Raw genomic sequence first — 14,046 nt, forward strand, 5'->3', positions numbered from 1 at the left:
GAAGCATCAAAAGGACGGATGTGGGCGGTCGATCATCTGCGACGTCTTTAAGAAAATCTCCGATTCCCTCCCAGTCCCCGCTGGCAGAAATGATTCCAACGGCAGCGTCTAGAACGCGCTAAAAAGTTGAGATAAGCCAGTGCATTTTTGATGACATCCAATGAAGAAACATTACTGGATTGTACCAAGGACGATATTTTATAGTTTGATCTCACATTCCATCATTTCTTTCTCCATCTTTAAGGCTTGCTCAAAATATACGGAGCGCACAAAGTGTAATAATTATTTTATTTCTTCGATCATAAAATACCACGTAATTTTATCGAATTCTCTGAAAGAAAAGTTCAACTTTAAGGAGCATAATTTGTTCTACCTAAATTTTTTTTTGTTTTGTTACAAAAATCTCTAAAAAATTCCTCTCTCTTTCGTCAAATATTACTCGATAATTGTGATGTTTTTTTTTTTGGGTAAATAATGAGGCATATTCATTGAGTGATTAATAATTCCTACGGCGTTTTCATCACCTTTTATTTCCTTGAAAAATTTGTATTGTTTTTCTCGTTTTTTCTGAGTTCTAGATCATTTTTCACGCAAACCAATCGGTTGGTATTGCTGGAAAATGCTGGCCGAGAAAAGACCTCACAAGGTATTAGTATAGCAATTACTTTTGCGGTGAAAGAAGCCTCCTCGACAGGCACATGTTTGTGGTGCTGAAATATCTAGTTTTAGGCGAGCATTAGTGAAAGTTGTTGGTTTTTGTGGACCTTTACAAGGTGAACCTCCTTCTCCCAATGATTACACACGAAAATACTCCAGCACATAGACGGATTTTGGGGGGGACGGGCGCACGTGCTCCCCCCAGACGCTTTAAAAAAAACAAGATTATTAATTCGGTTATCATTACGCCCGTTTTATTTTGTGTATTACGGAGCCTCAATCATTTAATTTAATATTATTAACTTTCATATCAAAATAAAGAGAAGATTTTCTGCAGTAATTGTTGTATTTTGTTTTTAATCTCAAATATGAGACGACCTGAAAGACCCTTGTGGCACCCCCAGAAAAAAATCCTGGATCCGCCCCTGCTCTAGCATTGTCGGAACGTATGACAATCTCCAGTTCACACATTGCATGTTGTCCCACGTACGTCCGGATAACTAACCACGAAAACCCCTCCGTATACTATCATTCCTCTCTAACGAGCCACGCTCCGCAACTCGTAAGGAGAAGCGTATTCGAAAATTTCAATTGATTCGCCCGCGAGTGAATGAGAAAAACGAAACGCGACCGTTAATTGCCGCGTAAGTACCCCTTGCGCCGCTACAATTGAACCGGGGAGGGGGAGGCTGTAAACGGGGGAGGGGTCCAGTTGTTGGACGACGAGAAAGGCGACGAACTTAGGTTTTCCACCCTTGCCCCAACCTATCCCGCGATCATCAAGGCCGAGGGAGGAAAGGGGGTAAAGATGCGTGCGATACGGGGAGGCAGGGGAGTGTACGTATGCGTGCAAGTTGCTGAGCGCGTAGGGTGAGGGATTGACGTATCCCAACGATGCGAATGGTGTGGGTCGGCTGAAGAGGGAAGTGGAGAATTTTTTTTTAAATTTTTTTTTGAGTTGATACGGGGGTGGGGTTTTCGCTGCTGGTGAGGTTGAATGGGGTAGTGGCACGTTGGAGTGCCCACTCTCCACCCTCCGGACTTGTGTTGTGTACTGCTGCGTCGAGAGGACTGCACAGCGAGAAGAAAAGGAGAAGGTTTTTAAGGGAAGGAAGGAGAGGGGAGAATTTTTGAGTTAGGGGAGGTTTTGCGCGATGTAAAGAGGTGGTGGGGGAAGGGGGAGAGTATATCTTTTCAATTGGGGGGTGGGTGGTGGGGTGAGGTGAGTGGTGAGATGATAATGAGGGAGGAGGGGAAGGGATGGATGCGTGGAAGCTTAAGGGGGATCTCCACCTCGGCGAAAAACGTTGCAGCAGACCATCACGATTCCTCACATCGTTGCTTAACCTTGTTGTGGTGGACTTCACTGCCTAATATTTGACCACATGCCAGCGCTTTGTAAATCCGATTGCTATTTCTGTTTCTAGTACTAGTTTGAATTGATGTTTTATGGATTTTTTTCATGTAATTAGTTTTATTCTTCATAATTTCATTTGGCTGGCTTCGGTGGAGGCGGGTTTGAATCTTCGCCTTTTAATCTTAAGGTCGCGGGTTCGAGTCCCGCCTGGGTAGATAACTTCTATCCAGGGTATAGATGTCAGTTATCGTCTATCGTAGTTATGATCTAACCAACCGATGTAAAGGCCAATCATTGCTGTTTTCGGGGTTAAGAAAATAAATAAATAAATAACTTAGTGTGCTAAGGATGCGCTCACTAGCAGCCTTTACTTCAATTTCTCCTTCAATTACTCTGGGCAGGTATAAACTGGTCCCTTACGGTTATGTCGAGTTATTACTATTCCCAATGCTGTGTCTCATTATTCTCAAATGCTTTTCTCGTGCCAACGGCAAGCTCATCAATGCTGAAATGGTTGTTCATTGTGCACCCAAGCAGCTGCAAAAAATCCGGGCTGAAAAGCCCAATCAATGAGGGAGCGAGCAAGCGAACTTCACTGTAGCAATTCATTCTGAGGGAAGGATGAATTTGTGCAGTTATCTTTCGAGGTATCCTTCATTTTATCAATGAATTCAATGAAATAATAGCCATTAAACTAGCATTTTCCGCATATGTTCAGCAGTTTCGACCCCAAGAATGAGCATATCACCTAATAGGAGCAAGAATTCCAGTATTATCACCTTAGCAGTTAATGGCAGCAAATTTTGATCTTTTAACTTCGAATGTAAATGACACGCATTACTTTACTCGTGAATAAAAAGCAACATTATTTAAAATGCTTACGGATGTATCCGAGATTTTGCACTTAATTGTGCGCAGAATTTTCCGCAGAACTTAAAAAATGCGTAAGTAAACTCAACGTTAACACTTCTATATTCAGCATGATCATGCGCATGATCATTCACCGTGTATAACGGAACAATTCGCGAATGAACCTTCATGCGCATGATCATTCAGTGAAAATTAGAACATGTTCTATTTTGCTCGAATGATCCTGTGAATGATCGCGCGATCATTCAGCATTATCATACACTGTGTATAGCCACGTTTACAAAGATATCTTTGAAAACCGATTCAAAAGCAAGAAGTAGCGACGAAAACGAACCTTGTACGGAATGGACTGAGCCCTCTTCTAGGTAGTCCCCTTGCATTAGCCTCAAATTAATTTTACATGCATTTATACCTGGGATGGCTTACTTAAGTATGAGTACCTACCGATCGTTTTTCGAGAGATAGGTACGCTCTCCGCCGTTGTAGTGTGGCTGAGCAAGAGAGTAGGGGAAGCGTTAAAGAGGGGTGTGAGTTAGCAGGGTTTCCACTGTCCCGGGAGGGGTAAGCGCGGGGTTGGGGTAGGGAAGGAGAGACTGTGTGTAGTGAGGAGGGGAGGTTTAGGTGGTAGGGGATGATAGCGAGGAGGGGTGGGATGGAGGCAGACAGACTCACAGACCACGAGAGAGGCCCGCTCTTCATCCGCAGCCGGCAGTTGTGTTGTGCCGGGCGTGAGGGGAGGTGCTGTTACGCTCGCCTGCCGGCCGAAGGCGTACGTCAAACAGCGAACCGTCCGTCAATGGGCGCGGACACTCGCCGCTCGACGTAATGCGCTCCTAATTTTGGATTCTCCTGCTCATACATCTCGATTTATCGCATGGTTCTGTGTGTTCGATTGGTGTTAACACTCGTGGATTTCTTCCTGTGAATGTCATAGACATAACCGATCGAAAACAATTCATCCTCACGGCTGTCAATCCCTGTGCAATATTTATGGAACTTAAACACTTCAATCCTGAATGAATTGGAGATATCACGTCGACTTCACGTGTCTCTGGATGCACCTCGCTTTATTTAGTGTCCCCAGTGTTTGGTGGATGTGTACCTACATTTGTGAACTTCTGCTAAATCTTTTGGAGAGACTCGAGAGAAAACATTCCCATGCCCCCTGGCTATCTAATATTTGTGCAATATCATTGTATTTATACATTTCTAACCTGGACGAATACGTGAAATTGCGTCCGTTTGTGTCGAGACTGGATACATTTGGACTGGAGCTTTTGGAAGGATATGCCGCCTCTTGTGTTTGTTGCTACGATTCCAAGTTGACAGTTTTTTCATCGCATGAAGGACGTGGTGCGTGACTTTTTTCTGTGAAAGAGGAATAAGTTATTGGTGTCTCAACCTCCTGTGGATACATAAAAAAGTTTTACGTACAGCGAAAGTTGATTTCGAATGACCCTGTTACTCTTCGAGAAAATATTCATCATTAGAAGCCAAATGTGAATAATTTATCCCATCAACTTTCGTTTGTTCTCCCATCCAGCGAAACACATGTGACTAAAGATGACATAAACAGTGTGACATAGAGGTGGTAGTAGTCAAAGTAACGGTTGTTCTTTGTCTAGAAATAAGTTCTTTTATTTCGACTTCATCAGTATCCGTATCTTCAGATCTGCACTCCTGTTCTTCCTCCTACTTAGGGATGTTTGTAGCGTTGAGTGCGTCGTGCCGAGCGTAGAAAAACTTTCGAACGGAACATTTCAGATTTTCCCGCCGCCTTCGCGGCCCAGTTTTGAAGGAACCCGATGAGAGATACAAGGGAAAGAAAATTCCGGTGACTGTAATAACTTATCTGCCATACTCCTCGTAATTATATGTGCATTTATGAGCGTAGTGTAGTTTTCATCAGCTAAATAGTCAAATAATTGTAATTTCAACAGTTTTTCGTCTCGAAGATGAAGTTGTTATAGCCGACGATTGTTGCACTGGGTAGTAATAATTCACAATTGGTGTATATCGTTAGAATTTGTTGGGAATTTTTCTGTGTAAAAAATGTGATTCGAGACCAGAATACGAATGAATTACATGTGTCGAAGATTAAGGCAGATGAAAAAATCGTAGAAATACTATAGAAAAGGGGTATTGTTTCACCACAACGGATTGCTATTTAAGTTACATGGCTTTTAACATTGGCCCTGTGGAATTGTTTAATATTTTATTTGTGGTTGCAGGACTGAAATTAAATTATTGATAGTCATTACCCTCAGATGAGATAAAATTGTGTGTCCAAATTTTATTGAATACGATATTTGTAATCAGCGAATTTGTAGTTTATCGGTGTATGGGATGATGGATAATAGTCTAGAATGCTCATAGTACACGGCGAACGAATACGCATATATATTAGCCCATGACAAGAGGTGTTGTAGCTAAACAGATCGTTGAATGAGCATATTCTTGAATTTGCAGTTATTCCGTAGGATAAAGCTGTTGTTTTGTACCTTGTAGGAAGGCGGACCGAAACTCTCGTAAACAGGACAATCGTTAATATTCATTTTGCCGGAGGTCTGTTTTCTCATCTCAGATATAGCCAGCTCATTCCCATTGATACAACTTCGCTCGACGCTCCATCAACGAAACGAACTGTTTACTCCGAAAACTTTTAGCACGCCGCAGACGAAACCGATTGCCGGCCGGCGCGTCGGGAATCGCCGGGAACGCCCCCTCAAGCCTCCCGTCCTCCGTCCTCGCTTTGTGAACCATTATGACCGTTATATGGAGCTTGTTTTTCTCCTCATCTCAGCCATTACTGGCTGATTGAATCATTTCCCAAAACTGATCTGGAAACCAGCCAGGAGGAGAAGCTCGGTTTTGCTATCAAAACTTCGTCTCTTCTTTTCAGGAGTGAAAGTTGAATTCGAGGTTATCGCGTGTGTTGATTCGGCGGCGACAGCCCGAAGGCCGAACGTTTCTGGATGAGAGGGAACGTGATTCACGGTGATACAGTAAGGAGGAAAGTTGGGAATAAGGTGAGTCATCTTTTTTTTACCCATTCGAATTTTATAAACCTTTTACGTTGCTACTAGTTCACCATGATCGAATATTTTTCCCATTGTCTTGAGATTGGATTTGGGGTTACTGTCGTAACTTGAATGATAATAAATATTGTATTGTCGCGCGAGTTTCACACGGCACATTTTTTTTGTGCGTGAAACATTTGATTTTGTTTCAAGTTTTTCTCTGTCTAACCTGTACCTATTTGATGTGTAGATTTTACTATTTAAGTGTTAAATAGGGTTTTATTTTTACCTTCTAAGAAATCCAATCAACAAGTGCAACAGTAAAAGTTCTGGTTGATAAAATAGCGTATACACTAGAAATTCCGTAAAAACAAATATTGATCTTAAAATGATCTCAAATCCGGATTTTAACAATTATGTTTCATTTTGGACCAGAGAGAAAATTACATAATCCCAAAAATTGTCACGAAAAATGGTAAATGTCTAAAAAAATCTTGTGTGAATACTACGGTTCGAGATATCACTTCATGCAATCGGGAGTCGCTATTCAAAGGAAGGGATGGAAGAATGATAACGAACACGTCGCGTATTCGTACGTCAGAACATCATAGTTCATTCCTAACCCTTTTCTGCGGTAAGATGCTACTTTTTTACGTAGCTTTGGAACTTGAAATTGTTTGCTACACCAAAGAAAAATCTTTCCGTCTTTAAATTTCTCATAACCTTCAGTTTTTGTATTTCTGTGAGAGTGAATTAGAACAACTTGTAGCAATTGTTTGCGAAATTCCTTTTCCCACTATTTATCTAAATATCATTTTTATTATTAATGGAATGACTAAATGCTTAAATTTAATCGAACCGTAAATGTATCAGACATTTTATGTCGTTGATGGTTTCTATGCAGGTAAATTTCATTTTGACAAGCATTTCTTTGTCTAGCGACTTTAAAGGCGAATGAACGCTGACAGTAGAAATTTTATTTCCCATTGTAAGCGCCGTGGAATTTATGTTTGCTATGAATGCTGCCTTGCTCATCTCCGTAGAGCTTTTTCCATCGCATCCACAAGTCGAACCTTAATGCCTATCAATTATTGATTACTATAATAGATTGATATTTCCATAGACAGTACCTATTTTTATTTTTTTATTTATTGTCTGTTTTTATTTCTTTTTTTATATTTCCAATAATCGTTTCTAATACTTAAAATCATTCGTCATTGAGGGTTAGATTAAAAGTATGAGTTGGTCACTCTTGAGGTATATATCATCTTTGGTGATAATATATGCCGACATGGTACTACAGTAATGACCGCAATGTAAAATATTTCTGTTCCTTATTTGTTGAACAATCATCGTCAAGTTACAATCCATAAGTTTTATAGTCAAAGATTTTACAGGTAAAGAATAATTACCCAGAAACTCACCCAAAAAATCTCAGTGAACTGGGTACTTGAATAAGATTCCTTGAGCGAAGACGCGTCGACTAGAGGAATTTGTGTTTAGGTAAAAGAGCTTGCGTTGCACGCTATTTTTGGATGAAACCACTTCCATTCTAAGTTCCATAGAGACCCTTAAAAAATATAATATGCGCTGTCTTAGAAATATTTTAAACTATGAAAGCACTTTTGAAGTATGGAAGAACTACCTTCTCCAAAGCTTTGTTGATATCGAAACGCGGGCCATAGTGTTCTTAATATTTGTGGTACATATGTGAAACATATGGGCATTTTCTGCTGAGAATCTTTTAGCCAGTACGCATTAATTTCTCTCCATAGACAGACTTTTTCGGATATTTTCAACAGGGTTTTAAGTCTTACATGAGCAATTTCCTAAAATTTTTTATTTTTTTTATTTTAATGAGGTGGTAATTTAATAGGATGCGAATGCTTTCCAGTTTTTGAATTGCTGCTTACTATTCGAGGCATTGGCATCTATCTCCATACCCCTTTTCACGGTTAGGGGCATCTTTGCTCCTCACATTCGCATGACATAACACTACACATGGCAATTGAAGAGATTTTTATGGTGACGTCACGAAATTCTCATTCGGGCAGCAACATTTGCAAGTTGTTATTTCTTTCCAAATACTTTTCATCCGTTGAATGCGTGTATTTATGCGCAATTTAGCATTAGTGCAATTTCAGCGGAATAACATAATTTCAGCTATTTTTTTGCAAAATGGCTGTACCTTAATAATAGGAAACGTAAATTGATGAATATGTGGTGAATTTTAGTTACCAATGTGTAATTCGTAACATTTCGTTTTAAACCTATTATTTCGCTCTCAAGCATGCAATGCGTATCTATCCGAATAAACTTTACAATGCTGGACTCAGAAATATGCATGGATCCAGGAGCGGCCAGTAGGGAATCATTATGGGATATTTTGTTGAGTCTTTCGCTTGCCAAGTAGCACAGTGGGCTGAAATCGAAAAAAGCTGGCCAAAAATCAAAACATCGACTTTTTAATTTCGTATCGGGAATAGTATATTATCATTTCAAAATTTCCAGGGCATGTAGAACAAGTTAATTTTTTACAACATAATTCGTTTTACTTTTACAGCTCGACAAAAATCAATATAAATCTATGAAATATAAAGTGCGCGATATTTGCGAAAAAAATTGAATGTTTTTCCCCAAGCAAAGAGATACAATTAATAATTCGGAATTGTTGAGGATATTTGTTTATAATGCTATTTTTTTAAAATAGGAGTGAAATTTTGTTGGAGTCAATTGCTTTTTATTAAATTTATGATTTGCTTAATATACCACAGTTTTTCGTTATTTTTTTACCTATTGCTAGGATGAAAGTAGTTACCGCCGCTCGCCGCTCCTGAGATATTTATTTACACCAGGAGTTAGACTGAAGTCTATATTATTTGACGGAAAAAAATCTTGCAGAAACATGCTCGGCTCCTATTTTTTTGTGGTACCTAAAGCAAAAAGATGTCGGGAGGTTGTCGCGTAGTAATTAGGCGCCGCAAAAAGTAGGTGGACGGACTATCAAGGGTGGCAGCTCTCGCTATTCTTACTTTCTTGCTGAAGGAAAACGAAGGCCCTGCCCTTGTACACGGAGAGAGAGATTCCCTAGATCCACATATCGCACCTCTCCACTGCCCTGTCATTTTTCTCGGCGTGGAAGCCCAACAATGGGCGTCGAGGGTACAGAAGACCCCGCGAACCTCGCGGTGGTCCATTGTGGTCGCGTGTGTTGTGCTCTCGGGGTCTCGAGACGGGAAGTGGTCGGAGAGGTAGGTAGGCTCTGTCGTTGGAAGGAAGGGAAGGCCATTAAGATTTCTTCCACGAGATGTTTCCGGTAAATATCTATTCCCGATATGCGACCGAGGGTCGGAGGGACAAAGAGAGAGAGAGAGAGAGAGTTCTCTCTTTTTATTCCTTTCGAAGGAGAAGGGAAAAAATACGATTTATCCGCGTCATAGATCGTGTCGCTACCGCAAGGGGGAGGAGAAAAAGGTGAACTTCTTTCCTCCTTTACGCTTCTGCCTCAAGTCACATAGCTCCTTCACGCCATCTAGCGTCTCAGACGCATCTACCTACCTTATCACCCTCGTCCCAACAATAAGAATCGGTTGCCTACTCCTATTGTAGTCGCCGCCTGCTTTCTCTCTTGTGTGTCTATCCACTGGAAACACTTTCTGTCGTTTTACATCTCAAGCTTCTTCTCTCGCGTTAACTCCTCGCTATGAGGAAGTTTTACCATCCGGTTGAGATGCATGAGCAGGTGAGATATTATCGTCGTTATCATCCACCACGCACGCTCCTTTGTTCATATCCACTTCGCTATACGTAAAAGATTTCACTCTTAGTAAAAAAAATATCATTATTCATAGCATTTTACACAATTCAAGTCAAATCGCTCTGAAGTAGGCAGTACTTATGACTTTCCACTTCTGGGAGTTCCTTCTTGATTATGAAATAAAACAGCGACATTCACTGCAATATTTTTTTAATTTCAAAGATGACTGAATCCATACCTTCATAGTACGGGAATGGTGTAGCCATAGGGGTTTAGAGTATTTCACTTAAAAGTTTTATTAAGCCAATTTTCATTTGATACTATGTATGTTTATCATTTACAAGTTTATATTTAGATATTATTGATATCAAATAAATATGTTGACAGCATGAAAAGTTAATCTTTATGTAGGCTGACTATTTGATCACGGATAAGATTTCTCTTGGAAAACGATGGAGTTGTACGCGGATCCCACAAGATCAATTCGGATGGATACATTTATCGCTTTATCTGAGAGTCCTGTGGTATAGAAGCACTAGGTTCTCAAACACAGAACCAACCCTGAGGGAATTTAACACCTTTGGAAGTTTACATTCTAGACTACAGTTCAATAAAGATCTTCAGAACTCATTGTTTAGTTCTGTACTTTTTTCAAATTTCTATGACTTTCCTACTATGTATTGCTATTGCGGCAGAACCAAATAAGTATTTACATGTCTTTTAAGATTATTCGGGATTCCTAAGGGAAAGAAATATAAAAAAATTATCTTTCACATCGAATTTTCACGTTATCTTTTGAAAATTTTTAAGGAATCCTATGAACAAAACAATGATACAAAGTAAAAATGAATGGAAGGAAGACGAATTACTCCTGAACCGGTAATCTGAACTATTAGTTTGCTAAATTATAGTAAAAGCAGTGAAAGAGTAATCTAACGAAAAAGTTATAACATGCTGGGCACCTGAAATGAATGGGTGTTATGAATCAACCTCTATCTGAAGCATAACTTTTGGGTTATATACGTTTAAATGTGGCCTCTTTTATCGTCGTTAGTTGCTGAGAGAAGGAAAAGTATCTTTCAACTACCTTTTCGTTCATTCCTCGTATGCGTTTCTGCTATGGCTTAGGTAAGAGAGAGGAAAGCATAGTTAACTGAAGTATTAGTTCTGAGCAATCAAAATGTCTCGCGTGATATGAGGTCCACCCTTCGTGATGATTCTTCTTTCTAAACTCTGGATGTAATCAGCCATTGTTTCCACCACTCCAGGGTCTCTGTTGGTTACACATTCATTTCTCGTCGAAGCTCTTTAAATTGTCTAACCCTAGCCCGTGAGGAGCTCAAAGTTTAATGACGTATCTGAGAGGAACAGGGGTTGGTAATTTGCCTTCTCCCGCTCGCAACTAGAAGGTAGGATCATCTGGAATACCTAGGCTATTGTTCTCCTTTACGAGTTTTGACTTCACCCTTTAACATCGCCGTCGAGAAGGCAAAGAAGAATTAAACAGCCGATTCTGTTGAGAGGGCTTTGCAGTCATATAAGTTTCTCAGAGATACAAGAGTTCTGTAAAAGTGGCTTTATTGCAATAAAGCGGTAAAATAATCATAATTTCGAAATTATTTTAGCGTTCCCCTTATTGAGATGGTGAAAATTTTCTGAAAAATCCATGCTAATCAGTCACTTATAATTTTAATATCTTTTTCTATATTTACAATTTCCTGCTTTCCTAAATCAATCCACTTTTGCGACAGCGATGGACTTAAATAATAAATGTACTGTGTGATCTTCTACCTAAAACATGGGCTGGGTGATAGAACGGTGTGCATTACGAAGATCTACATCATGGTGCGGGGTCTGCTGAAAACGAGTCACATTTTTTTACACAAAGCCTCCAGGATCACCCGTGATATTATTTTGTAGATTTTTATTATTAGATTTTGACTTCGAATGATTTTCACTCAACCTTTTCATCATTTACCACACGATTAAGTGTGCTTACTGGCTTCTTACCGAAATCCATATTTCGTTTTTAAATTACTGTGCTAATAACATGTTCCTTAAAAACGAAAATTTATCGATCGATAATATAAAATATCCAAGTTTTCGTTACAAGACGAGTTGAATATTGCTGGCGAGCGTGAGCGTAACGATATTGTAAATGATGAAAGTTGTATCCATTGTAACGATGCAATTTAGCTTTTAGCCTTATATTAATTGATTTTTTTTCTATTTTATAATACATTTCATTGTTTATAGAGAAATATTGTTTAAATTGTGTGATTCTTTATTGTGTACTATTTTGTTTCATCGTGAGAAATACGCATAGGTCTAGCGAATGAGCAATTAGGATGTCAATGTGTACTATAAGGGTTCATTGCTCATTCGTAAATAATCGATTTTGTAGTTTTAGTTGCGGTTGTATACATTTTAATTATTCCTATTACTTTGAATGTATGCTTCGCTGTATTTTATTTATCTGAAAGACATTAGCGACGGTGTTTTTTTTCATTTATATTGTCCTATCAGATATTATATTTTAGATATCAGATTTTTATTTCAAATCACGTGTTGCGGATTACTGTCGTATCTCCTTCATTATCCTGCTCTTTCATTTTTCGGCCTTAATATTATCGGTGTGGTAGTTACTGCATGATTTTATTGTTCGAAATGTAGGAGATTTTTGTCAGATACATGCTATAACTCAATGTAACGTGTACGACGCCCGTTTCTAGGATATATAGTGGCAACGTCATCGTGCAGAACTACACCCAAATATTATATTTCGGAAAGTTTGTGCCCGCTTTCATGAACGAATTCAAAACAAATTCCCGGAACAATTTTGTAAAAACTGCCCCCTTTTAATCGATGTGGCATTCACGTCACGGCCACGAATATTTTGATAAAGTCATCTCTTGATTTTGCTCGGACAACGTGACAGTTGGATATCAGCAAGACCCTGTCCCTTGTCGAGAACCTTATCTTTCTGCACAAAGGGAGCAAACTTGGAATTAATGAATATTTATAATCCCGAAAGTTACTATCGTTTTCGAATTTTCTACTCAAGGGAACCGTTATCGAGACTTTTATTTTATTCATCCTTCGTACTCAATGCTTTTAAAAGCCGTATCCGCCGTAGTAAAGGGGAGGATAATGTTCCTTGAATTTGGGCTAAGTGCGTAGGTATCGATCTCGGTTCTTCAAAGGGAAAGATCGATTTTCGACACTGTGATTCCCTCGCTTCTGGGGGTGAGAAGGCTTTCTGCAATACGGAGCCTTAACGCCGACCACTCTCCTCTTCCATTCAAAAGGCTTTGGCTTTCGCATTAATTCACGTATTTCTCTCTCTCTCTCTGAATTCCTCCCTCAATCACGATTCCGTTTTATTTTTCGCTTTCCTTCCTTTTTTTCCGTATCCCTTTCTTTTCTTACATGCGCGCGAGCGGACAGGATACCCGGCGTCGTCGCCCTGGCGCGTGCAATGAGCGGGGGAGTGCTTGTCCACCCTACCTACCACTGACCACTCCGAATTGATTTCTCTCGAGTTCATAGCGAACCTTGGCCGGTGAGAATCTTGATTATTACTTTTTACCCCGACCCCTCCGCGACGGAGCGCTTAGAGTGAGCTCAGGCTCCGATAACGCATCTAATCCTTGAAAACCCGTATTCGTCGTCCATGCTTAGGTTGGCGTTTTTCGCCAGGAAGTACGGAGGCATGGTTCACAGAACGAATGATTTTTCGTGTTCCCTGCTACTTCGAAGATAGGAATGTACTGCTAGTGGGGACTCTGCTTCTGATTGTGAGTAACAACAGGGTGGTTTCCTTTACTTTTTTACTGCCTTAATCGAAACATTATGCCTCCTGGAGTGCGTATTTCACGGTGTAAGATTTTTTAATGACGATATATATTTTTCGCGATTAAATAAAAAGTGACAATTTTCAAGCGCGCGAAAGCTCGACGGATAAGTATCAATGTTGGGAAAAGCTCGTGTGACGTCATTCTGGTTCCGGCTCCCACTGTGAGAGGCCACCTAGGTGCGAGGCTATGAGAGCCGTTACGATGCAGGCTGCTAGGAGGTAAGTACTAGACTACATTGCTAGCAGGTAGCGCTTGGCTTAAATAAGGATGATTAATACCCTATCAAACGAGGGAAACTTTCCGACCATAGGCAATTTTAATAGGTGATTAACAAGACATGTTTCCCTGAGCTCTGTGCCTCATGCATGCATTGTTATTTTCAAACGTGTAAAATTCCTGACTACTCGTATAGCATCTGGGCCCCTATGACGTCACGTGGAGTGGCATCGCATGGCTGCCAATCTGGCCTTTTTCAAATGAGGTTAAAATTGACCATTGCCATTCGTCTAAACTGGGATTTCTAAAATG

At 40.0% G+C, this 14,046-nt stretch overlaps 1 protein-coding gene across 1 annotated transcript in view; it reads left to right on the plus strand.

Moving 5' to 3' along the window:
* Positions 1 to 3,645: 3,645 nt before the first annotated feature.
* Positions 3,646 to 14,046, plus strand: part of LOC124158201 — a 517,531-nt gene continuing 507,130 nt past the window's right edge. The window contains exon 1 of the mRNA XM_046533388.1: positions 3,646 to 5,913. The gene's annotated coding sequence lies outside the window, so the exon portion shown is untranslated. The remainder of the gene's footprint in view (positions 5,914 to 14,046) is intronic.

The sequence above is a fragment of the Ischnura elegans genome, chromosome 4 (genome assembly GCF_921293095.1).
Source record: "Ischnura elegans chromosome 4, ioIscEleg1.1, whole genome shotgun sequence".
Lineage (NCBI taxonomy): Eukaryota > Metazoa > Arthropoda > Insecta > Odonata > Coenagrionidae > Ischnura > Ischnura elegans.